Source organism: Canis lupus, chromosome 20, assembly GCF_011100685.1.
Source record: "Canis lupus familiaris isolate Mischka breed German Shepherd chromosome 20, alternate assembly UU_Cfam_GSD_1.0, whole genome shotgun sequence".
NCBI lineage: Eukaryota > Metazoa > Chordata > Mammalia > Carnivora > Canidae > Canis > Canis lupus.
In genome coordinates, this window is record NC_049241.1 from 11973183 (window position 1) to 11997119 (window position 23937).

Here is a 23937-nt window from a genome sequence, read left to right on the forward strand (position 1 = left end):
AAGAATAGAAGATTTATTGAAGAAATATAAATTTTGGAAAGTTGAAATTATCTATAATGACATAAAAGGAAATGGATTTCAAGGCAAAAACATCAGAAAGGAAGAGAGTACATATGATTTTTTAAAAAAATTCAATACAGAAGAAGACATAAAATTCCAAATGTGTATGTAACATTTGGAATAAATAAACAATAAAACTTCAAAATAAATTTAAAAATTGAGAGTATTATCAAACAAAAACCCAGAAACTGACCAACATAAGTACAGCCAACTAATTATTCACAAAGATGCAAAAGCAATTCAATAGAGGAAGGACAATCTTTTCAACAATTAGTCCTGGGGAATTGGATATTTATAGGCAAAAATGAATTTTGACCTATACCTCACATCTTTTGTGAAAGTTAATTAGATTATAGATATAAATGCACAACTTACAGTTACAACAATTTTAGAGGAAAACAATGAAAAAAATCTCTGGGACTTAGAAAATGATGAAGAGTTCTTAGACATAAGAACAATAGCATGTTCCATAAATGAAAAAAAAAGGATTTTATAATAAAAAGTTTCTCTGAAAGATCCTATTAAGGTAAGAGAAGATAAGTTAGACTGGGAGAAAATATTTGTGATCCACATATCTTACTTGACTCACCTAGAATATACAAAGAATTCTCAAAACCCAACAATCTAATTAAAATACAAATACTTAAACATGAAGAGACATTTCATAGAATGGCACATAAGCACATGAAAAAGATGTTCAATATCACTGTGCATCAGGGAAATGCACTTGAAGACCATGATGAGATATCTTGGTCTATTCTGTTAGAATTCTATTAGAACAGCTTAAAAAAATATTGACAATTTCAAATGCTGATGAGGATGCTGAGAAAGCAAATCTGTCATCCAGTGCTTACAGAATGAAATGTAAAGTGGTCAGCCACTCTTGAAAATAGTTTGACCATTTCTTAAAAAACTAAACATTTGCTTGCCATATGACCTAGTAATTGACCTGCTGAGTGTTTATCAAGAAGAAAATACATGGGAAGCCTGGGTGGCTCAGCAGTTGATCATCTGCCTTTGGCTCAGGGCGTGATTCTGGAGTCTCCCAAGATCGAGTTCCGTATCGGGCTCCCTGCATGGAGCCTGCTTTTCCCTCTGTCTATGTCTCTGCCTCTCTCTCTCCGAGTCTCTCATAAATAAATAAAATCTTTTAAAAGAAAAAAAGAAAAAAGAATAAAAGAATACATGCCCACACAAAAACTTCTACACTAATAACTATAACAGCTCTATTTGTAATAGCCAAAAATTGGAAATATGCTTCTGAATAGGTATTTGTTTAAACGAAATGTGGTATATCCATACCATAAAATGCTACTTAGCAATAAAAAGCAACAATTAATGCACTCTATTTGGATGGATCTCAAGAGCATTACTTTGAGTTTTAAAAGCTAATCTTAAAATTGCATACTTGAATATTCAAGTTATATAACATTCTCAAAATGGCAAAATTATATACATGGAAAATGGCTTAGGGGTTGGCAAAGGTTAGGGATAGATGTGACTAACAAGGGAGTGAAAGGAGATCTTAGTTGTGATAGATTTTTTTGTATTTTTGATTGCAATGGAATCAATGTTACAAGGTCTACACATGATTAAAGGACATAAATCTATGTGTACACTTTGCACCAAAGTCAATTTCCTTGGTTTTGATTGTATATCATAGTTACATAAAATATAACCATTAGAGGAAAAGTGGGTAGAGTATAGGCAAGATCTCTTTGTACTCTTGCAATCCACCATTGCAATGGGAGATTCTTGATATTTCTATTAATAACTAATAGCACAAGCAAGCCAAAAGGATGGATAGGTGGATAGATAGATGAGTGAATGAATAAAAGAATGAATCAATCAATCAGAAGAAAAGAAAGAAAACTAGATGTAGAAGATTTTAACAACTCAAAACATTCGTTTTATATATATAAACATATAGGACATCGAACTAACACAGTATGAAAATTCTTTTAGAGCACAATTAAGTCATTAACACACAAACATGCATACTGACACATACAAGACACCCCAGTCTCATATAGCAATATAAAGCAAACACCAATAAACTTTTTAAAAATCAATTATAAATTACATTTTGTATCATAATTAGTAAAAAAAAAAGAAAACCTCGACCACATATGTTTAGAAATTAAGCATACTTCTAAATAATTTGAGTCAAATAAGAAATCATAATTGAAATTAGAAAAAAATGTACTGAATGATAATGGCATATAAAAACTATGTCATGCAGCTAATGTTGTTCTGAGAGAAATCTGTAGCTTCAAGTACTACAGAAAACAAAAAAGCCTAAATATAAACATATTAAGCTTCCATTTCAAACATTACAAAACAAACTAGTGGATCCCAAAGAAAGTAGAAATTTAAAAAAATATGTGAAGATAAAAGTGGAAATTAATGGTATACAAATTAATGATACAATATTCTCAACAAAACCAAAATTTGGTTCTTTACACAGGCTAATAAAATTAACAAATCTCTGCCAAAATTGATCAAGGGACAAAAGAAAGGGGGTGCAACTAAGGGATATTAGAATCATATAAGGGGATATAAGTACAGATACTACAGAATTACAAAATGATGAAATACTTAGAATTCATTAATGCTAATTAATTTGAAATTTGAATAAAATAGTCAATCACACAGAAAGGTGACAAACACAAAAAGAATAAATTGCCCAGACAAATGGGAGATCTGAACTTTTTTTTTTTTTTTTTAAGATTTTTTTTTTTATTCATGAGAGACACAGAGAGGCAGGGATATAAGCAGAGGGAAAAGCAGGCTCCCTGCAGGGAGCCCTATGTGGGACTGTATTGTCAGACCCAGGATCATGACCTGAGCCAAAGGTCAACCACTGAACCATCCAGGCATCCCCTGAACTTTTTTTAAATAACAAATTACTCAAGCCAAGAATAGGCAAATGGTTATAAAAATAATCTTTTCCTGTTAGCTTGAGCAGAAAAATACTAAAGAGGATGATGACTGCTTTTGGCTTTGGGTGTGTGCCAAGTCCCATATCAGTTACCAGAGCTGTGAGACATTACATTCACCCAGATAAGCTTCATTCATATTGGTCCCTCTGACCAGACTACAGGAGCCAGTTGAGGAAGATACAACTGCTCTCAACCCTAAACAGTAGGAATTTCTCAGTTGCACAAAAGGATGAGGGAGTTTGTCCTATTTATCCAAAGATTTACAGATCACCCCCATCAACATTTTCTAGCTCTGTAAGATCCACCTGGCAAATAACAGTATATGCGAGAGCTCCCCAAAAATGAAATGAAAACACCCAAAGCTTCCCTTAGACCTAAGTGTAGAAGTGGTTTGTGAGTTGGATGCTTGATTACAGTACAATGGAAAATAGCATGCTTTAAAAACTTGGCTCTTAGACTGTAAAGAATTTTCAGGAAATTACAATATGGTAAAATAAACTGAGCTTAATTTAAATTTCAGTCTAAACTCTGGTATTCCATTTTTCACACAAAATCAATTCATTATAAACCAATCTGCTCCTTTAAAAAATATGCAGTAACTGAAAAAAGAAAGAAAGAAAATGCAGAAATATGTGAGAAAATCTGAGACACCAACCATTTTAGAAGACTCAGGTCTTTGGGTTAATGGTTGACAATGTTGTGTCACTTTCATTTCCCGGTCACTTGTTTCCAGTCTTCATCAAATCTTTAAGCTTCCTGATGTCTCTTGATGCTTTCATCAATACTTGAATAAGGGCCACTGCACTGCACATTCATATCAAATAGGAAACAAAGATTGTTGACAAAGGATCAACTCATGCCAAGGAAAATTCACAGGGCACAGAAAAAGATGTTCACTTCTTGACTGTTTATTTTTCTAGACAACACATTGATTTTCATGGCAGTAGCTGTTATTCTTTGTTTATTGTTGGTCTTGCAACCCTAAGGAATTTTGAATTACAACAATTCAGCTCTATTTTACATAAAGCAAAGGTGTGGCAAGGCGTCTCCCATGTTAATTTCCCCACCATTACTTTTCCTCATAATCTGAGCTCCTTTTCTCATAATCTGAACCATGCAACAGCAATGTTATTCAATCTCTTCTAGGTCTTTGCATGTTTAAAGAACTATTTTATATATGTTAAAAAAAAAAAAAACACCCAGACTTAGGAAATATGCATTATTTTAACAAGTAAATTCTGAGTGTTTAGTCTATACAATGCATTTTGCTAGATCCAGGGCTGAAAACTTTTTTCCTCCACCAAATAGTGCAATAATAGAAGCAGCAGCAACCAGTGAATTTTAGAAGTGGAATTTTCCTGATTATGTCATTCTCTTGAACAAGTTTCCTTTTATTCATTTATGTATTCATGTGTAACAAACATGTAGACGACATTGTTTTTTATGCTCTCTAGAAAAACTTCACCATTCTGTATCCTCATTTCCTTAACTGTAAAATGGAAATGGGTTGATGATAATACCTCAGTAGGTTGTTGCCAGGATTAAATGAATTATTGTCCCTACAGCACTGAGAATGGGGTCTGGCGCTTAGAGGAACTCTACACGTGTTGACTATTGTTTCAGCCCAGGACTGCCAAGAAGGCACGGAGACACCCCATTGGGTGCTGACATTTTACTGGGGAGGTATAAGCCCAGGACAGGGAAGATGAGATTAAAAAGAGGTGAGGCAAGGAAGGAGCAAAGTGATAGGATGTGTGCTGCTCCATACCAGAGGCCACTTCACAGAAAGCTGCCCACAGACCAACAGGACAGTCAGCAGATAATGTTTGCCGCATACAACTTCTCGAGAAGGACTGAAAAGAAGATTGTATCTTCCTCCACGGAGGAGAGAAAAGAGAGGAAATTAACCTGCCTTGTCCCTTCAACCTCCCATTTCCATCAAGCAATCTTGAGCCCTCACATACTTGCAGGCTGCTGTAGCTGATAACTCTGCAGTCTCAGGAAGCCTGATCCCCCATCCAGTGCTATGTAGTCATCCCCATCTTTTTCTCTTATGCTCTAGTTGCCATTAACCAAGCAATGCAATGGGAGCTAAAAGCAACACCAAGGTTGTCTTTGAATCAGACTTGTTTTTTAAAGCTCTCAGTGTAGTAGAGTCGATAAAAGCAAGGCTTTAGAATTAGATATTCATTTTGGCTTTAGGATCTGCTACTTGCTAGTTGCACAAGTTATTTAAGCTGTTTGGGTCTTGTTCCTTCATCTACAAAGTAGAAATATTAATATTTACTTCTTAGAGTTGTTATAAAGGATAAATGAGCAGCAAAGTAATTAGAGCTGTGATTGGCACATAAATGTTCAATAAATGTTTACTACTACCATAATTATCATTGCATACAAATGAGAAGATTGGGAAAACCCATTCAGACCACTGGTTGTGAATATACTAGAATCATACTGGAAGGAACACACCACAGCTTACAGCGGCACAGGAAAAGTAAAATTGAATAATGACCATGATGGATTGGATCAACCTAGAAAGCCTGAATAAATAATTCAGAACTCAAACTACATTTTTCCTTCACTTCCCTGAATTATTCACAAAATTGCCACTTCTCCCCACTTTAATTTGCCTTTATAGATAACCAACATAAAGTCACTTTCTGCACCCTGATTTGATTTTTTGACAGTCATTTTCAAAAATATGTCATCAGAATCTAAATGCATTTATATCAGATATTGTAAAAATCCTATTTTATTCTGCCAAGGCAGAGTCAAATGAGAGTTTAAGGCCTGTAGAAAGGTATTCACTTCAACATATTTATATGGACATTGCACTGAGCAATGACTTAGCTATGGTGTTATTGATGGATGCCTTGTGTTAGACATTTAAATTTTTTAAATTGTCATCTTTCTACAGATTGTGCTGTACATTCCTGCAAACCCTGCTTGCTTGAGGCTTCAGTCTGGCTATTATCTAACATTAAAACAAGCATGCTATATAAGAGACCTATGTTATATCACAACAAAACAACTTAGATTTTTTTTAATAATACATGACTTAGAGCACAAAAAGAGAAAAAAAGCTTTATTTTTCTTAACCTTCTAAATTCATACTAGATGTTTACTTTACTTCTCTTTACTCTTGTTGCTTTTGAAGAACTTTAAAACATGACCCCAAGGAAACTACGTTTAAAAAGACAGAGGAAGAGGAAGAGGAAACTTGTACTAATTTTTAAGATTCTAATCAGTTTCAGATTCTAATCATTAAGAGCCTTAGCTTAAGTCTAATACATTGACCTATAGCCTAATGTTTTGTTAAGAATTTGTGGAGCAACAAGACTGATTGAAGTTTAAGCTCAGGCCTAAACAGTTGTTTAGTTTGTAAAATACTAAGTTTGTAAAATATTATGCTGGGTTAAAAATGTAAGATTCTCATGCATTGCACCTCCACTTTGAGATTTTTATTCAGGAAGTTTAGGATGGTAAGTAGGTATCTGCATTTTTGACAAACTTCCCAGGTGATGATCCTGATACAAAGAATTCATGGACAACAGTTTGAGCAACTCATGAAAATATGTATGACACCATTGATATAATATCTTAAAACATCTAGTAGCTAAATATTAAGACTGCTAAAAGTTAAGGTATATTTTAATTTTAGGTCCTAACGAGCCATTACCCCCCCCCCCAATTTCCTTCAAAAATCATAGTTGTCTCATCTAGAAGTAAGTGATTTATCTCTCAATACTCTACATCTTTGCTGATATACTTACTTTTCCAGTCACCAGGTAGTCAAGAAAATCTAAATCTCTTCAACTGATTTTTTAAGAAGATTCTGGTTTTATACAACTTTATCTGCTGTTGGGGAATGGGTGATTGCCAATACATTCCAAAGATATACATACAACCAGTGATTTCTCAAGGGGCTTTTAGTGAGTTGAGAGTGTTTAACTTTGAATTTTGCTTCTATGATCACTGACCATTTTCTTTTCCTTTTTTTTTTTTTTTTTTAAGATTTATTTATTCATGAGAGACACAGAGAGAGAGAGAGAGAGAGAAAGAGAGAAGCAGGCTCCATGCAGGGAGCCTGATGTGGGACTCGATCCCAGGTCTTCAGGATCAAGCCCTGGGCTGAAGGCGGCACTAAACCTCTGAGCCACCTGGGCTGACCCCTGACAATTTTCTGATTGAATTTTCCTACTGAGTCTTCCCACACATTTGTATAATAATGCTCCATGGTGACCCCTAACAACTTCAGAGTAGCCCTAGTGGAAAACCTATAGTTGAATGATATAAATATATATCCAATTGTCCCAAAAAAAGGTAACGAGCATATATGTGCTTCTAGGAAGAATGACCACAGAGCAAATGTAGAAAACAGGTTTTATCTCCAAACTAATTCCAACCAATTGATATTATTTCCTCATAGGACTGTATTATGGCAAATTGAAGATTTCCACCTAAAAAAACAATAACTACATGGGAAACAAGATACTTTTTATTATTATTCATAGACTCATAGACTAAAACTCAAGCCACCACATGCAGGCACCAGAAAAAGCTGGGCTAGAACTACCAAATTTAATATAAGCAGTAAATAGACTCGTTTGCTTTGTCCCACGTCCATCTTAATATCTGGAAATAGTACTACTTCCTGAATGGTCACAAATACAGTGGTCAAAAGTAATGTCCAATAGGCATGGAGGTTTGGCTAAAAAGATTGTGGTTCTACCAACTAGATAAGAAAATATGAGTGCTTAATTTTGCCCTCCACAGTGACTCCGTCCACTAACACATGAGGACATATCAAATTACTATTCCCTCCTCCTAATGAGAAGTGAGGGAAGAAGTCAACAACGAAATAGAAGCATTTTTGGATTAGGGAGAGGAAGTTGAGGAATCTTCTTCCCCAGGTAAATGTGTAACATTTAATTGTTAGGAAAACAAAGTAAAAATGTTTCTTATTGTTTTTAAAAAATCTTCAATACATAGCTTATATATGCTTCCCCTATGTAAGTTTTACTGATCCTTTCATTTAGACATGATCCTAAAATTTTTTTGCTTTGTGAACATTAATGCATTGTGTACATGTCTCTTAAAAGGTTATTATTACTCTGTTTTGTATTGACTTAAATGAATTTCTTTCCTATCATCTGTTGAGATCTCTATATTTAGTATGCACTATGTAATAATTACCACACTCAATATAGGGCCACATAAGTAAATAAAGAAATGACATATCTCCTCAACACCTCCACCAGAGGGAATAAAGACTGTAAATAGCTGTGGAACAGTGAGAAGCTGATGTAACATTTAACCAAAAACTAGATTTGGGGGAGCCTGGGTGGCTCTATCAGTTAAAATTTGGCCTGTTGATTTTGGTTCAGGTCATGATCTCAAGGCTATGAGATCAAGCCTGGAATTGGGCTCTGAGCCCAGGTGTGGAGGCTCCTTGAGACACTCCCTCTCCCACACCTTTTACCCCTCCCCCTGCTTGCATGCTCTCTCTCTCAAATGAATAAGTAAAATCTTCAAAACAGAACAACTAGATGTGGAGTTTGAGTTTTACAGAACTGATGAAGAGGTGACTCTTATGCATAAACCAGGGATAAAACTGGTTGTTTGATGTTTAAATCTTTGCTGTAAAAAGATGAAACAGATTTTATGAGATTTGTGCTATTTTCTTCGGCTTTTTAAACAAAGTCACATTGTCCGTATCCTCCCTTGGTAATCACAATCTCTCTTGCTTCATTATTCTGAATTTCTCTTTAACACTTTTCCAAACACTTACTCTTTTTCTCTTTATTCTTTCTCTCTCTTCTAGAACAAAGGTCAGCAAACTACAGCCCATGGGTCTGTGGCTTATTTTTCTCTTGGAAAATGACAGTAGCTACACCTATCATTTATCTATTGTCTGTGACTGCTTTTGCATTATAATGGCAGAGTTGAGAGGTTGTGATAGAGATCTTGTGGCTGGTCCACAAGCCTAACATTTTTACTGTCTTGCACTTTAAGAAAAAAAGTTTATTACTTCTCCTCTGTTAGAGTAGGGACTAAATCTATTCAGTTTTTAATCTCAGCACCAGGCACAGGGATCAGAGATTGTTGACCTGAGATCTACCATAGGTACAGGTTTCAGAGATGCATTAACTCTTGAAAATATGCCCGCTACATTGCATATCTGTGAGTATGCATATTCATTTGCATGTGCTCATTTATGTTTATTAAGGGAAGATTGTTCATATTCTCAAAAAAGAATCCTTCTGGTATAGCCAAGTAAGTGCCTATCACACCAAACTCCCCATGGACAACAGCTATAAATTCTGGAGCCAATACAGAAAAAAAACAAAACTTCCTAAAGGTACTGACTAAACAAAAATAAACAGATTTTAGGAAGGAGTCAAAATTTGAAAGGGAGCAACACTCAATAAGTTTCTCTTTCTCTCTCTTTCTGTCCCTCCCTCCCACCCTCTCTGCCTCCTTTCTTCTCCAACCCTATCCCTCCCTCTCCCCCTATCCAACTTCCCTCTCTTTCTTTAAATGAGGGTAGTCCACAGTTAGAGCCATAGTGGGTGTCTAAAATTCTGAAAACCCAGTCTTCCTGGTCTATAGAACTAGAGGACAGAGTTTGTGAAGTACACAGTCTCTGGAAAGTTAGGGCAGGGGTTCATGGAAAGAAGATAGAAGAATCCCCAAATTTCCTCCCCAAATCTCCCGATGAATGCCTGAACCATACATGTGTAGGGCAGACACTAAGCAACATAGATTAAAAAAAAAAAAAAGAACTGATAGGAATTTTCAGCTATTTTCCTAGAAAGAGTTTATACTTTGAGTCCAACCAAGTTAATAACCTGCTAAAGCAAAAATGCTTTACTTTTCTGAGAAATATAACAGAATCCAGAGACTCCAACACATAATATCCACAATGTCCAGAATAGAATTCAAAATTATTCAATATACAAAGAAATAGGAATGCATGACCAATACTCAAAATACAATAATAAACAGAAAGCCCCCAAATTACCTAAATATTGGAATTAAAAGTGACTTTAAAGCAGCTATTATAATTATGCTTAATAAGACAAAGGAAAATATGCTCATAATGAATAAAAAGTTGAGAAATCTCAGGAAAAAAAAGGCAAATGATAAGAGAACCAGTTCTAGAAATTCTAGAACTAACAAATACAATATTTCAAAGGAATGTGTGGCACTTTTCTCAAATTTTAACTTTATACTACCTACTGGTTCACTGTTAATTTGGTTTGAGAAACTTGAATTTGTTCTCTGAAGAAGGAACATGCTATAACAGAAAGAAACAGTCCTGAAACAGCACTGAGGGCAAAGGTTTTGATCTATAAGAAAACAACCAGTGTTGCCTAAATAAATAGAGCTTGAAAAAATTACTTTTTCTCTCTGTACTCTGTTTTCTTTAGCTAAATAATGATGATATTTCTGTATAATAGCAGTGTTTTAGGTACAATTTATATAGCATGAAAATTGCTGAGTAAACTTTATTGGTGATGATGATGATAATTTTTATTTGGGTTCTAAAAGTGACTCTAAAACAGAAGTATCAAGATGGATGACTTACTTTGGCTGTTTTAGAGAGGTAGCTGAGAGAAGAGAGGCCAGGTTCAGATAAAGTAACCTAAAGAGAGATTTCCAAAAGTAAGGAGTCTCTTTCTGAGACATAGGTCCTATCCCTCTGTATAATTTGTCCAGTGATAATTAGCTTTTGACATCTGTGCTTTCCCTCTTAATTTAGTGTGAATAGTCCTTGTCAAATGATTCCTTTAAAGTGTCTTATTAACACCAAAATAATCATAAAATGATTAATTTCTAGGTACTGACTTGAATAACATTAATCTTGTTAAATCATTTGGTATAAATATGACTGTCACATGTATTTAAAAAGACTGAAGACAACTTATTGTTTCTGATCTGTCATGACACTGCCATTGATGTTTGATGGAACTGTGGGCTCTACTCTCTTGAGAGACACATCTCACGTGTTTGACATGCACTGATAGCAGTTGTAATCACAGCACATAGGGAGGGGATATAGAATTTCAACTGCTTGTCAAACCTTTTTCCACAGTCTTCCTCCCCCACAGGGACTGAGATGCATATTTATAATATGAATTCTAATAATCTCTTGCCATTAATCTCAGGCAATTGTCCCAAGATGTGACTTAAATAATGGGAATAATTAGCATATGGTACTGAGGGTGAAACAAGGTCTTCCTGCTCTTAGCTCCCTTGGAAAAATGACTTTTTTTTTAAAAGATTTTTTATGTATTTATTCATGAGAAACACAGAAAGGCAGAGACATAGGCAGAGGGAGAAGCAGGCTCCCTATGGGGAGCCCAATGTGGAACTCGATCCTAGGACCCCGTGATCACGGCCTAAGTCAAAGGCAGACGCTCAACCATTGAGTCACCCAGTCACCCTGGAAGAAGGACTTTTAAGAGCTAAAGGATGAGGTCTTATACACAGATCTGGGACCACTCATGGAAAATATACTTAGGATATTCTTATGTATCAGTGCTTATAGTAAGTAGTAGGGGCATACAGAGGAGTGAGACACGTTCCAGTCATCAAGTTCTCCCTAACTAATGGAAGAATGAGATCTAGTTTCTAAAATTCTACTAGCCAGACATCTTCTATGTCATCTATAAACATTTGAATTAATCTTTATAAGCCTCCACATAAATTAGGTGCTATATTTTGCATTTCAAATTGGGCCCTTGAATCTCTTAATTTTTTTTTTAAGATTTTATTTATTCATGAGAGATGCAGTGAGAGAGAGGCAGAGACACAGGCAGAGAGAGAGAAGCAGGCTCCATGCAGGGAAGCCCCATGTGGGACTCAATCCTAGGTCTCCAGGATCACACCCTGGGCCGAAGGCAGGCGCTCAACTCATGAGCCACCCAGGCGTCCCAAGTCTCTTTTCAATACAAAGGAAGCTGAAGCTCAGGGGAGTTATGTGATTTTCCAAAGTCATAGAGGTCTGGAGTAACAACATGAAGATTAAATTTAATGTCTGTCTCTCTACAAAAACATTCTTAAATTCTGCTTCCTTGTTAGTGAGAATTGGTTTTACATTTAATCCAGTGAGGGGTAGGTATTGACTAAAGAGGATGAGAAAATAATACCCCTCTGAAGGAAAAAATCTCTTCCATAGTTGAAATGTTAAGTATAGTGAACTCAACTCTTCCTAATAATAACTATTGGCCAAAATTTGGCAGGAAACATAACTAGCTCTGCATGACAAAAACCACGATTCACCAAATAGTCTTATCATCCCTATATCATACTAGTCAAAGACACCTGTAGTGTTTATCCAGTTTGGAACATCATAATAGAGAATTTTTTGTTTATATCTAACACATGCAGATAACAGTCCCCAGTATGATAGAGAGGTATGCAAACCCAGTGATAGCATATGAAGAACAACTGCATAATCTGAGAATGCTCAAGTCTAAGAGCAGAAAATTTCAGCTGGGGTGGGACAGAAGACAGGTTATGAAAGTATGAGAATGGTCTTTCATTCTGTTATGTGGATACACAGAAGAGAAAGATTTAACTTGTTCTGTTTATATATAAAGGGCAAAACAAGCAGCTCTAGATAGAAATTTCAAGGTGGCTGGTCTCAACTCAGTATAACATCTCTATGTAATTATGACTTTTCCATCATGGAAGCCTGCCTGCTCTTGGGATCTTCTTTATCCTGTCATAGAAGGTATCCAATGAGGCCATGAGAAGTCACTTGCCGGCCATACTGTATAGATAAGATGCATATCTCAACAAACATAGACTTCTGACTTCTGAATTTGTAACCGTATATTAACCTTAGGGAAATATAATGAAGTAGTTGAAATTTAGCTTTTCTCACCAGACCACTCTAGTTTTATAGTTTCAGTATAAGTGAATTTGGTCAAATTATTTAATTTCTCTGAGCCACGATTTCTTCACCAAATAGAATTGGTACCGAGTACCTCCTAAGACTACTGTGAGAATGTACTATTGTGCATTCAAGAAAATGCTTAGCACATTTTGATTATTACATTTGTTTATGCTCTCTGCCTAAAAACTTCTTACCTGATGCGTCTGCAGTCTTCAATATATTGCATCTAGGAATACAAATGTGAAGGGTTAAGAAAGTGTTTCTTAATAACAGTTGAGGTCTATGGCAAGGCCCAAGATGTTTGAGTGTTGGAGAACTATGAAATGCCCCAGAAACTTACTTATGTTCAGCAGTTTAGATGCTAGGGAAAGTAAGAACCATAGGAGAGCTGTAGAAATACACCAGACAGGAACATATTTTTGATGTGGTTTGAAAGTACCTGACACAGCATTCTTTAGACTGTCCAGCTTAAAATGTCCTTAAGTTCTACCTGGATTTGAAGAACTTAATAATGTGTCCTGGGTACCACCAGTTAAAACTAGCTTAATTCTTGAGGGATAATTATCATGGGTCTGGCTCTTTGATGTAACCTTTACTTTATGAATTGGTAAGCAATGATTAGGGGCACATGTATGGTTGGGTAGGCTCTTCCTGCGGTCACCCAACCAAGCAGGTAGTTGGGGGCTGAAAAGAGATAGGTGCACATTACTAATATCTATACCTTGGCAAAGGGATATATCTGCCCAGGAAAAGGGTTTGTTTTTATGCTTCAGAGATAGGTGTCATATCTATCTAAAATAGAAGTAAAATAGACCTAGGTGTGACAGTGTTTTGCTTTACTTTATTTGCTATATACAACAAATTACCTATGGTTTTCAGGGTGTCGATGTATTTTGAGAGATATTAAGCCTCAGAGTAGGCTCAGAGTAGGTTATAATATTAAGAAAATTATAACCATTGAGCTGTAATATTCTTGAGGGTAAAAGCATACCCATGTACAGAGTGCTGTCCACGCAATGAACACACAAATGTGCTCCTTCATTGAAGCACTGCTTATTAACACACAGGGTACCAAAGGTCCAGGTCTGAGGGCAATGCAAGAACTCAGTCATGTTTCTGTTCAGAAGCAGTAGACCAACAGCTACACCAGAAAGTAGAACATAGCTAAAGTCATAAATCGGGTACAGACAACTGCTACTGAACATTCTGAGAAGGTCTGTATGCATTATGTGCAAATGGCAGGCCTAAAATAAAATGTCTCATGATTGTGAATTTATATTACAAGGAACCCCCACGTCTTTTCACTTTGACCTCCCTTAGCTAGCAGATGCTGTTGATGCTGGTCCTCAGAACGTCTCTGCCCACATGGATAACGCAGCACAATTAGGAGACAGATAATGCAAAAACAATCTTTGGTTTATATCTCCCAGTAAGAGGAGCCTCCTTTTTACACTTGCTACCAAGTGTCCTGAACATTCAGAAGAGGAAAATCCTGAAAGATTTTTGTTTTTAACAGAAATCATCACCATTATTGCTAATTTCATATGATATTGCTTTCTCTTTATTGCTATATCTTTATTATTTGGTGAACATAAAGTACCCCTATATATAAGATATCCACCATAAATTTGTTTTCAAATATGGCTCCTTATACATAAAAGATTATATGTTTTTTTTCATTCTTCAACCCCAAATTTTCATGCAAAAGTTGTTTTTTGAAAACAACTTATGAAAACCAGTCCATAGCATTTGTGGAAAACTGTCCATCATTGCAAATTAATAAGAAATTCTACTTATGCTCCCCTGTAAGCAACATTAATCATGGTTTAATCAAGTACTGAGGGAATGTGGAAGCCAAGATCCCATTTTGTAGTGAAATAATTTTTTTGTTTTTTGAGAACTTTTAACATCTTAGCAACTTTTGAACATGAAATATAGTGTTATTGACTATTGTTACCATGCTATATATCATATCCGCCTGACTTATTTTATAACTAGAAGTTTGTACATTTTGACCTTCTTCACCCATTTCCCTCACCCCTCAAATCCCACCCCTGACATCCACCAATCTGTTCTTTGTCTATGATCCTGGTTTTTTTTCTTGCTTGCTTATTTATGTATGTATGTATTAAAGATTCTACATATATTTGAGACCACACGATATTTGTCTTTCTCTGTCTGAATCATTTTACTTAGCATAGTGCCCTAAGAGTCTATCCATGTTGTTTCAGATGGCAAGATTTCATTCCTTTTTAAGGCTGAATAATACCCCATTGTATATATCATATCTTCTTTCTTCATTTATTGATAGACACTGTGGTTGTTTCCATATCTTAGCTATTGAAAATAATGCTGCAATGAATATGAGAGTGTATATATCTTTTCAAGTTGCAGTTTTTCTGTTCTTCAGATAAATATCCAGAAATGGAATTGTCAGATTATATGGTAGTTCTATTTTTAATTTTTTGAGGTACCTCCACACTGTTTCCCATAATAGTTGTACTAATTTATGTTCCCACCAACACTGCATGAAGGTTCTCTTTTCTCCACATCCTTGCCAACACTTGTTTCTTGGTTTTTTTTTTTTTTTTTTTTTGATAATAGCTATTCTAACAGGTATGAGGTGATATCTCACTGGGGTTTTGACTTAAATTTCCCTGCTTGCTGATATTGAGTATCTTTTCATGCACCCCTTGCCCATCTATATGTCTTTTTTTGGGAAAATATCTATTCACATATTTGGCTATTTTTAAATCATATTGTTTTGGGTTTTTGACTACTGAGTCTTATCAGCTCTTTATGCATTTGGATATTAACCCCTCATCAGATATATGATTTGTAAATATTTTCTCCTGTTCAGTAAATTGCCTTTTTATTTTGTTTTGTTTTGTGTTTTTTTTTTGGTTTGTTTTGCAGAAAAATTTTAGTTGGATGTACTCCCACCTATCTATTTTTGCTTTTGTTCCCTTTGCGGTGGGGGTCAGATCCAAAAAAAAAAAATCATTGCCAAGACTGATGTGAATGAAATTACTACTTTTTAAAGGATTTTTATAGTTTCGGCTCTCATAGTCAAGTCTTTAATACCTTTTGAGTTAATTTTTGTGTATGGGGTAGTACAGTGGTCTGTGTTTATTCTTCTGCATGTGGCTGTTCAGTTTTCCCAACACCATTTATTGTGGAGACTGTCCCTTTCCCATTGTATATTCTTGGTTTCTTTGTTATAAGTTAATTGACTGTATATGCGTGGATTTATTTCTGGGCTCTCTGTTCTGTTCCACTGATCTATGTGTCTGTTTTTATTATAGTACTCTACTGTTTTGATTACTTTAGCTTTGTACTATAGTTTGAAAGCAGGGAATGTGATGCCTCCAGCTTTGTTCTGCTTTTTCAAGATTGCTTTAGCTATTCAGAGTCTTTTGTTGTTCCATACAAACTTTAGGATTGTTTGTTTATTGGAATACTGTTTCAAGTTTCTAAAACAACTGTGCTGTACACCATTGTACTAATTCTTCTTCACTATATGCCAAAGAATTATTTTAGAAGAAATGATCAATTTTAGCAAGAGAAAAATTCTATTATAGGTCCACTCCAAAAAATATATGGGTCCACAGGAAATTGATTTTATTAGGGCAGTTGCAAGTATGGCACTTCCAACCTTTTTTTTTTTATAAGAGATGGAAGAATTATGAAGTCATATCTAAAGTAAAAAGTATAACAAAAGAAGGTGGAAAGGGGGTCAAGCAAGAAGGATGTGTGGGTGCTCTTAGAAAGGCAGGCAGTTGTGGACAGAAGCCAGACTTTGAAAAGAAGAGTAAAGAAATGTTTAAGCCATATTTTGGATTTTGAGTATCCAAAGAATCCTCACATAGGTAAAATGTAGAGTTCTTTTCAGTAATGAATTGAGCCAGATAACTTTATAGCTATTGCAGGAGCAGGATGGAAGAGCATCACTTCACAGGGAAAAGTATGAATACAGGGGAAAAAATAGACCAAATTTATTCAGCATTGATGATGACCCCTATAAGCTTTGTTCCAGCCTTATGTAACATACCCCACGTCCCACTGGGACCTTGGGCTCCATCAGCAACATCCGCTGGGCCTCAGGAAATCTGCCACTAAGTCTAGAAATTCTTCCAGAATTTTCTGACTATTTCATAGGTGGAAATAGCTGTTGGAATCCCAAAGTGCAGAAATGATGATGGTAGCCTGCCCTAAACTGGCAGAAACAGAGATAGGCAGCCTTCTAGAAGAGTCAGGGTACAGATGCTTTGATTAGCTCTACTATAATGCACTCTGGTGGAAGAAAAATTACTAACCAAGTCTAGGCTTGATGTGGGAGACAGAAATCAGTGAAAAATAGGTTGGCCTGTTAAATATTTAATAATTCTTGAATTGTTTTTGATCTTTCAATCACATTGGCTAGTTAACTCTTTGTACCCTCTTTTTAGCTTTTTCTTTGAGTATTAACTGTTTTTTTTCTAATAGCATATCATGTACTCAATATAAAAAGAGGGAAGATATTGGCAAGTATAACATGAAAACAAATTATCCATAAACCTGTTTGACGTAAGCAATGTTAAACTGAGTGCATTTTTTTCTTTTCAGTTTCTGTGCATATATTTTTCTATCACAACTGTTATATTGAATATGAAATTGTATATTTTTCATTTTTATAAGGTACTTAGATTATGAGGATTTCCTTATCTTTCCAAACAACATTTTAATGTCTTCAGAATAGCTCATGATACCATTTACCAAAAATTACCTAAAAATATTTCCTGTATTTTGGAACACTTAAGTTTATTTCCAAATTGTTGTGATTTTGAGTTCTATTAAAATAATTCTTGATCATACATAAATTTATAAACTCATCTCTGAATAATTTCTTAAACTGCTGAACTAGGGCTCTTTCAAAGAGCCTGGTCATTTTCATGTCTCTTAAATTAGGTGGTTGGGCTGTTAAAGCCAAAGAGTGACAGTGAGTGTTCACTGGAGACAAGTCAGCAGCATACAGGCACCCAGTTATCAATGGTGCATATACCAAACTCAAAGTATCATAAGTGTTAGCTGCTATTTTTATTTGTGTTTAGAAAATAAGAGCTTTATGAATCCATCCAAATGATAGAAGGTATAAAAATTTCTGCTTGTTACTTTGGTAGTTGTCTGTTTTTGTATGGTATGATTCTCGCCCCAATTCCAGTGTGTATGTGTTGGGTTTTTTTTCCCATACCAAGCAGTTCTCCAATTCAACTCCATTCTGATGCTATCTACCTGGAGATAGAGTCCTATCTCACAGGTAAGAGCTCAGTCCCTAAAAGGCTGCCACACCACCACTTCAGATGCCAGTTACACCTAGGCTATAAATCAGAGGTTCCCATTGGTTTGATTAATTTGCTAAAGGCAGTCATAAACTCAAGCATTTTACTTATTATGTTACCAGTTTATTATAAAAGGATATAACTAGGAACAGTCAGATGGAAGAGATGCACGGAGTGAGGTATGGGAAAGGGGTGTGGAGCTTCATGCCCTCTCCAACTATGCCATTCTCTCTGAATCTCCAAGTATTCACCAGTCTGGAAGATCTCCAAACACCATTCTTGTGGGGTTTTATGGAGGCTTCATCATATATGCATGGTTGATTAAATCACTAACCATTGGCAGTTTAACTCAATATCCAGTCCCTTTCCTCTCCCAGGAAGGGATGTTGGGACTAGAAGTTCCAACCCTATAATCATGTGGTTATTTCCATTGAGAACCAGCCCCAATCCAAGTGCTTTCTAAAAGTCACCTAATTAACATAACACAGGATCTCCTTATGCTACTCATCACAGGAAATTTCAAAGGTTTCAGGAGATCTATACCAGGAACAAGGACAGGATCAAATATATATTTCTCACCATAAATCACAATATCACATATAGCCGAACGTAAACCTCCTTCAAGTTGATGATATTTATAACCTACTGGTTTGGTCTAGATGTTCAGATATCTCTAACGTCAGGCATATGCACCTTCCTACATGACTCACATTGCCTAATCTGTGCCACCAGTTCACATAAATTATTTCAGAGGTTCCACCTTAGCTCCCTAGTTCTGACAGTGAGGCCAAGAATGTGGGGATAAAGGCCTCATCAGGTGATACTAAAAGTGATCCTAATAGGTGATTCTACAGACCCATGATCATATAAGTAGGCCAAAAGCAGCATATTGAACACCTATGGCATACTCTCAGCTTCATCTCTAACTCTGGCCATGAAGTGCCTCTGGCTTCCTCCTTGTATCTCTCTCTTTCTGCTCTTAGATTTCTTTAGTGCTAGAACATAGGATTTGGACCAAAAAACACTCTGAAGTTATTCATGCTAAATACAAAAGTACTATGAGGATATAATAAATGCCTTTGTGGTCATCCTTGAGCCCTGGAGCACTGAAGTCAGTGGATGTATTCTCCCCTTTTCTTCTCCTGGGTAGATGATTAGAAGGATCTTCAGAAGGTCCTGAAAAGATTGAGCATTGGTCTCTTAGAAAGGAGGGGTGGAGAGCTATGTCAAAAAATAAAAAATTGGCAGCCTGGTGGCTTAGCAGTTTAGTGCCACCTTCAGCCCAGTGCCTGATCTTGGAGATCTGGGATCGAGTTTCACGTCGGGTTCCTACATGGAGCCTGCTTCTTCCTCTGCCTGTGTCTCTGCCTCTCTCTCTCTGTGTCTCCCATTAATAAATAAATAAAATCTTTAAAAAAATAAATTAATTAAAAAAATGCATTTTATTGGCTTTCCCTCCTTTCCTGAGGATCATATTTCCAGAGGATTATATTCCTAACTAAATGACCTGTATGCAAGACTTTGTCTCAGGATTAACTTTCTTGTAGAACCAGGCTAGAAAACAGCAAATAACATGTCTGAATGAGGCCCAAAATAAAAAACTAGACCCCACTTCATTGGTTACTTTTCTTTTAATAGAGCCCTTCATATGTTCTCTTTCTCTTACACTGATTTTTCTGTCTCTTCTGCCTTTTTCTAGGCACACATAGACAAAAGCATTTAAAAACATTTTAATGGGTTTAGAGTAGTAAAACATCAACCTAGGGAACCACTCCCCCTAGTAAATTAGATTAAAGATTAGCATATGCTGGTAATACAAATCAGTTCCTAAAGTTTGATGATCTATATTAGCAATTCCTCAAAGTATGGTTTGCAGATTCTGGAAGTCTCCATGACTCTTTTAAGAGGTCCATGAGATCAAAACTTCTGTTCTAATAATATTAAGATGGCAGTTGCCTTTTTCACTGATTCACATTTGCATTAATTGGATCAAAAGCACTGGTGGGTAAAACTGGCACCTTAGCATGATTCAAAATAGTGGAACCAAACTGTACTACTATTCATTGTATTCTTCATCAGAATGTACTTGTAACTTAAATATGGTTCAGTTTGGCAAGAATCATGCTGGATCAGTTTATCAAGAACTCCTTGATATCTGATTGCCCTGAATATCAGGTACCTTATCCCCCACCTTTGATGCATAAGTCCTTGACCTGACTCTAGCAAAAGGCCTGGTTAAGCAAGAATCTCCCTACTTTTGGTGTGTGCTTTTAGCATTTTTTCATCCACTGACCCTCTCCCTGTGCTCAATGGCTATAAATTCACAGGTGTCTGTGCTGTATTCAGAATTGAGCCTAATTTCTCTCCCTTATTATATCAGTCTTGAAACCTGTTTCAATCATCCTGATTAAATTCTTCCTTACCATTTTAACAAGTCTCAAAATATTTGTCTTTGACAATATATTTCACAGAGTAAAGCCTGTATTATTTAAGAGATCAATGCATAAGTTAAAAAAATTAGGTGTGGATAAAAGATCTATTCAAAATGCAAGAGAGATCAAGGGGTATTAATGAAATAGAGCATTGATAGGATTTTAGTGCACTGATATGATTTCAGATTGCACATTGCAGTTAACCTTTTAGAAACAACCATTTGTCAGGTTTTGTTGTAGTACCTAGAATGATTATCCACAATTATCTCTGAATGGGATATTAAAACACTCTTGTCCCTTGCCTAACTATTTATGTGTATGTGTTCAGATTTTCTTCATTTACTTCAGCCAAAATAACATATTGAAACAATCAGAAGTAGATATGATTCCAACTGAGATTTAAAAGATATAAAACAATGCCACTCTTCTCACTAGTTGTTTGCTTTAGAATATAGTTTTATTTTTCATATAACTATGTTATTAATGTGAACATGTAATTGGTTTACATAAATTAGGAAATAAAAAATCCAATTTCTTTTCAGGTTTAATTTTAAATTGGCAATTATTTTTTTAAAAAGATTTTATTTATTTATTCATGAGAGACAGAGAGAGAGAGAGACAGAGACAGAGACAGACACAGGCAGAGGGAGAAGCCTGACTCCCCGCGGGGAGCCCAATATGGGACTCAATCCCAGAACCCCAGGATCATGCCCTGAGCCAAAGGCAGATGCTCAACTGCTGAGCCACCCAGGTGTCCCTCTAAATTGGTAATTATTGATAGACATAACTCACATTAACAAAAGCTTTCTAGGGTCCTCAATAATTTTCAGGAGTCTAAAGGGGTCTTGTGATCAATACACCTAGGAACAGCTCATTTAAGTTTATCAGGGATTCAATATTCCATAATAGTGATTGAAGAGATGGGTGAAAATAACAACCGGACAAATCAGGTCATTGATACTATGTTGAAATTGGTGGCTCTAAGCAAACTTTCATGGGTGTGACATTCCTGGAAACAATGAAAAATATCAGTCTATCAAAGAGAAGGGGTAACAAACACATGCCAAGAAAAGTAGACCTGGTTTTGGGAAATCTAATCACCAAATCAAATTGAATTCACTTGATCTTATTATAGTACTCCCCCCAAGACAAAAGTGTTATTGTGTTTCAAATGGAAGATAATGAAGTTAGTTTGGATTTCACTTACTATTGAAATTAATTTATGATGCTCAGTAAATATACTAATTATGAGAATTATGTTTCAATAAGCTGCTTTAATTGGGTAAATAAAATGTACTATTAATATTTCTGGAACTTTTTAAGAAACTTCAAATAATAGCAAACTCAAATTACATTCCCTCTCTGCACATAAAACTTACACTGTGTCTTTTCTAAAAATGGAATAGTATATGAATTCTAACAGATTTCTGTGATTTTATAGGCATAGTAAACCATCTAGAATTCTGAATGTCTACATTTATAAAGAAAGAGTAGTCATCTTTCTGGGTTCAGGTTTCAGAAAGACCTAAAGATTCTAAAGCATAAAAAATATAATTCTGAAGCACAAGGAAGACATGACATTGATCTGCTTAGGATGATTACAAGTTGACTTGTTTGGCATTGTTGAATTGTTTCCTGCAATTCACTTCAGTGCAGCCTTTTCTGCTTAGGATGATTACAAGTTGACTTGTTGGCATTGTTGAATTGTTTCCTGCAATTCACTTCAGTGCAGCCTTTTCATGAGATATATTTTCTCAGCTTCTTTAGTTGTATAGTTGTATTCCATGGTGCAAAGCCAGCTCTAGGAGTATAGGCACAGTTGATGCAACTAAAGAGTACCACCTGAAATACTTTCTGTGATGGTCTAGCTCAGTTAAAATATTTTTTTCAAAATTAGAGCCTATTTTTCCAATAGGTGTTGGGACATTTTGACACTCAACACTAGCCTATTGAAATTTATATATAATTGTAAATTATAAAAACAATTTCAAATATCTGTTTATATTCCTGAGGTAAGCCCCAAATAAATGGAACATGTGGTTGGTAGCTTAGTGGGGCAAGCTGAAAGGGATATGAGAAAGTCTGTGATGTTTGGGCATGTGCCACTGTCTAGTGTGAGGTTGAAGGATTTCCAATTTTATTCACTCTGGTCTGATTTGGTCTGGGTTAAACAGGAGATACAAAGTTGGTGAGGTTGATAATAGCACTGAAATTAGTCATCAAACATCCTTATACTTAATTTACAAAAGCAAAAACCGGTAATATCCAAAATGTCAAAATAGGGAAATAAGTAAAAGTGCAATAGAAGAGCACGTACTATGCTCCTCTATGGTGGAAGAGCATGTACCCATTAAAAATGATGCTTGCAAAATATTTTAATATTATTAGAATATATATAATAACATTAAATGAAAGAATAGGAGGGCAACTGAGTGGCTCAGTCAGGTAAGCGTCTGACTCTTGATTTTGGCTCAATTCATGATCTCAGGATCATGAGATCAAGGCCTGAATTGGGCTCTATGCTGGGATGGAGCCTGCTTAAGATTCTCTCTCTCCCTCTCCCTCTGCCCTCTCCCTTCCCCTCCCCACTCCCAGCTTGTGCTCTCTCAAAAAAAAAAAAAAAAAAGGAAAAGGAATTGTACAAATGAAAATACAAAATTTCTATAAACTATAGAGTATACAGAGTCAATTGATATGCATCTGAAACATGAATATTAATACATCATTGAGGGACTTTTGGTTATAAGTATTAAAAAACAGTTCTATTGAAAATAAAAATGTGTTAAAGAAAACACATTGAGGTAGCTCATCAAATCTAAGAAAAGATAGAGAAATATAACCTGTATCAAGGAACAGGTAGGAGGAATTATGGATAAGTTCTTCATGGATTATCCTAAATGTTTCTTTTCCAAACATTTTTCTCTTAAGATTCAATTCCTTGTAGGGAGATAATGAGTGAATTCATGAGTCGTCACCCATTTCTTAAAGAAGAGGTAACCTGATTCACAGTCCTACCAAGCAAACACAGAATAGGAAAATGGGAAGTGTGTTAAGAAAAGAAATATTTTGTCTGCTACAGAAGAGAAAAAATAATGTGTGTAGGTTAAAATCACATGTCCTATAAACACATATCTGATGACTCTAATAACATTAGTTACCGTTTGTTGTGTGCTCAACACTCTGGTTTCCCTGCTTTATAGGGATGCTCTTATTTTAATTTTTCAACATTTAAAGGTAGGTTTTATTACTAACCCCAGTTTACAAAGGTGGAAATTAAT

The 23937-nt window shown here is 35.6% G+C and overlaps 1 long non-coding RNA gene across 2 annotated transcripts in view; it reads right to left on the minus strand.

Moving 5' to 3' along the window:
* Window positions 1–3433: 3433 nt before the first annotated feature.
* Window positions 3434–23937, minus strand: part of LOC119864638 — an 80361-nt gene continuing 59857 nt past the window's right edge. The window contains exon 5 of one of the 2 annotated variants that reach the window (XR_005374665.1): window positions 3434–3806. This is a non-coding gene — a long non-coding RNA (uncharacterized LOC119864638). Of the gene's footprint in view, window positions 3807–18375; window positions 19404–23937 lie in introns of those variants that run through there. The other variant, XR_005374666.1, reaches the window with a different exon arrangement.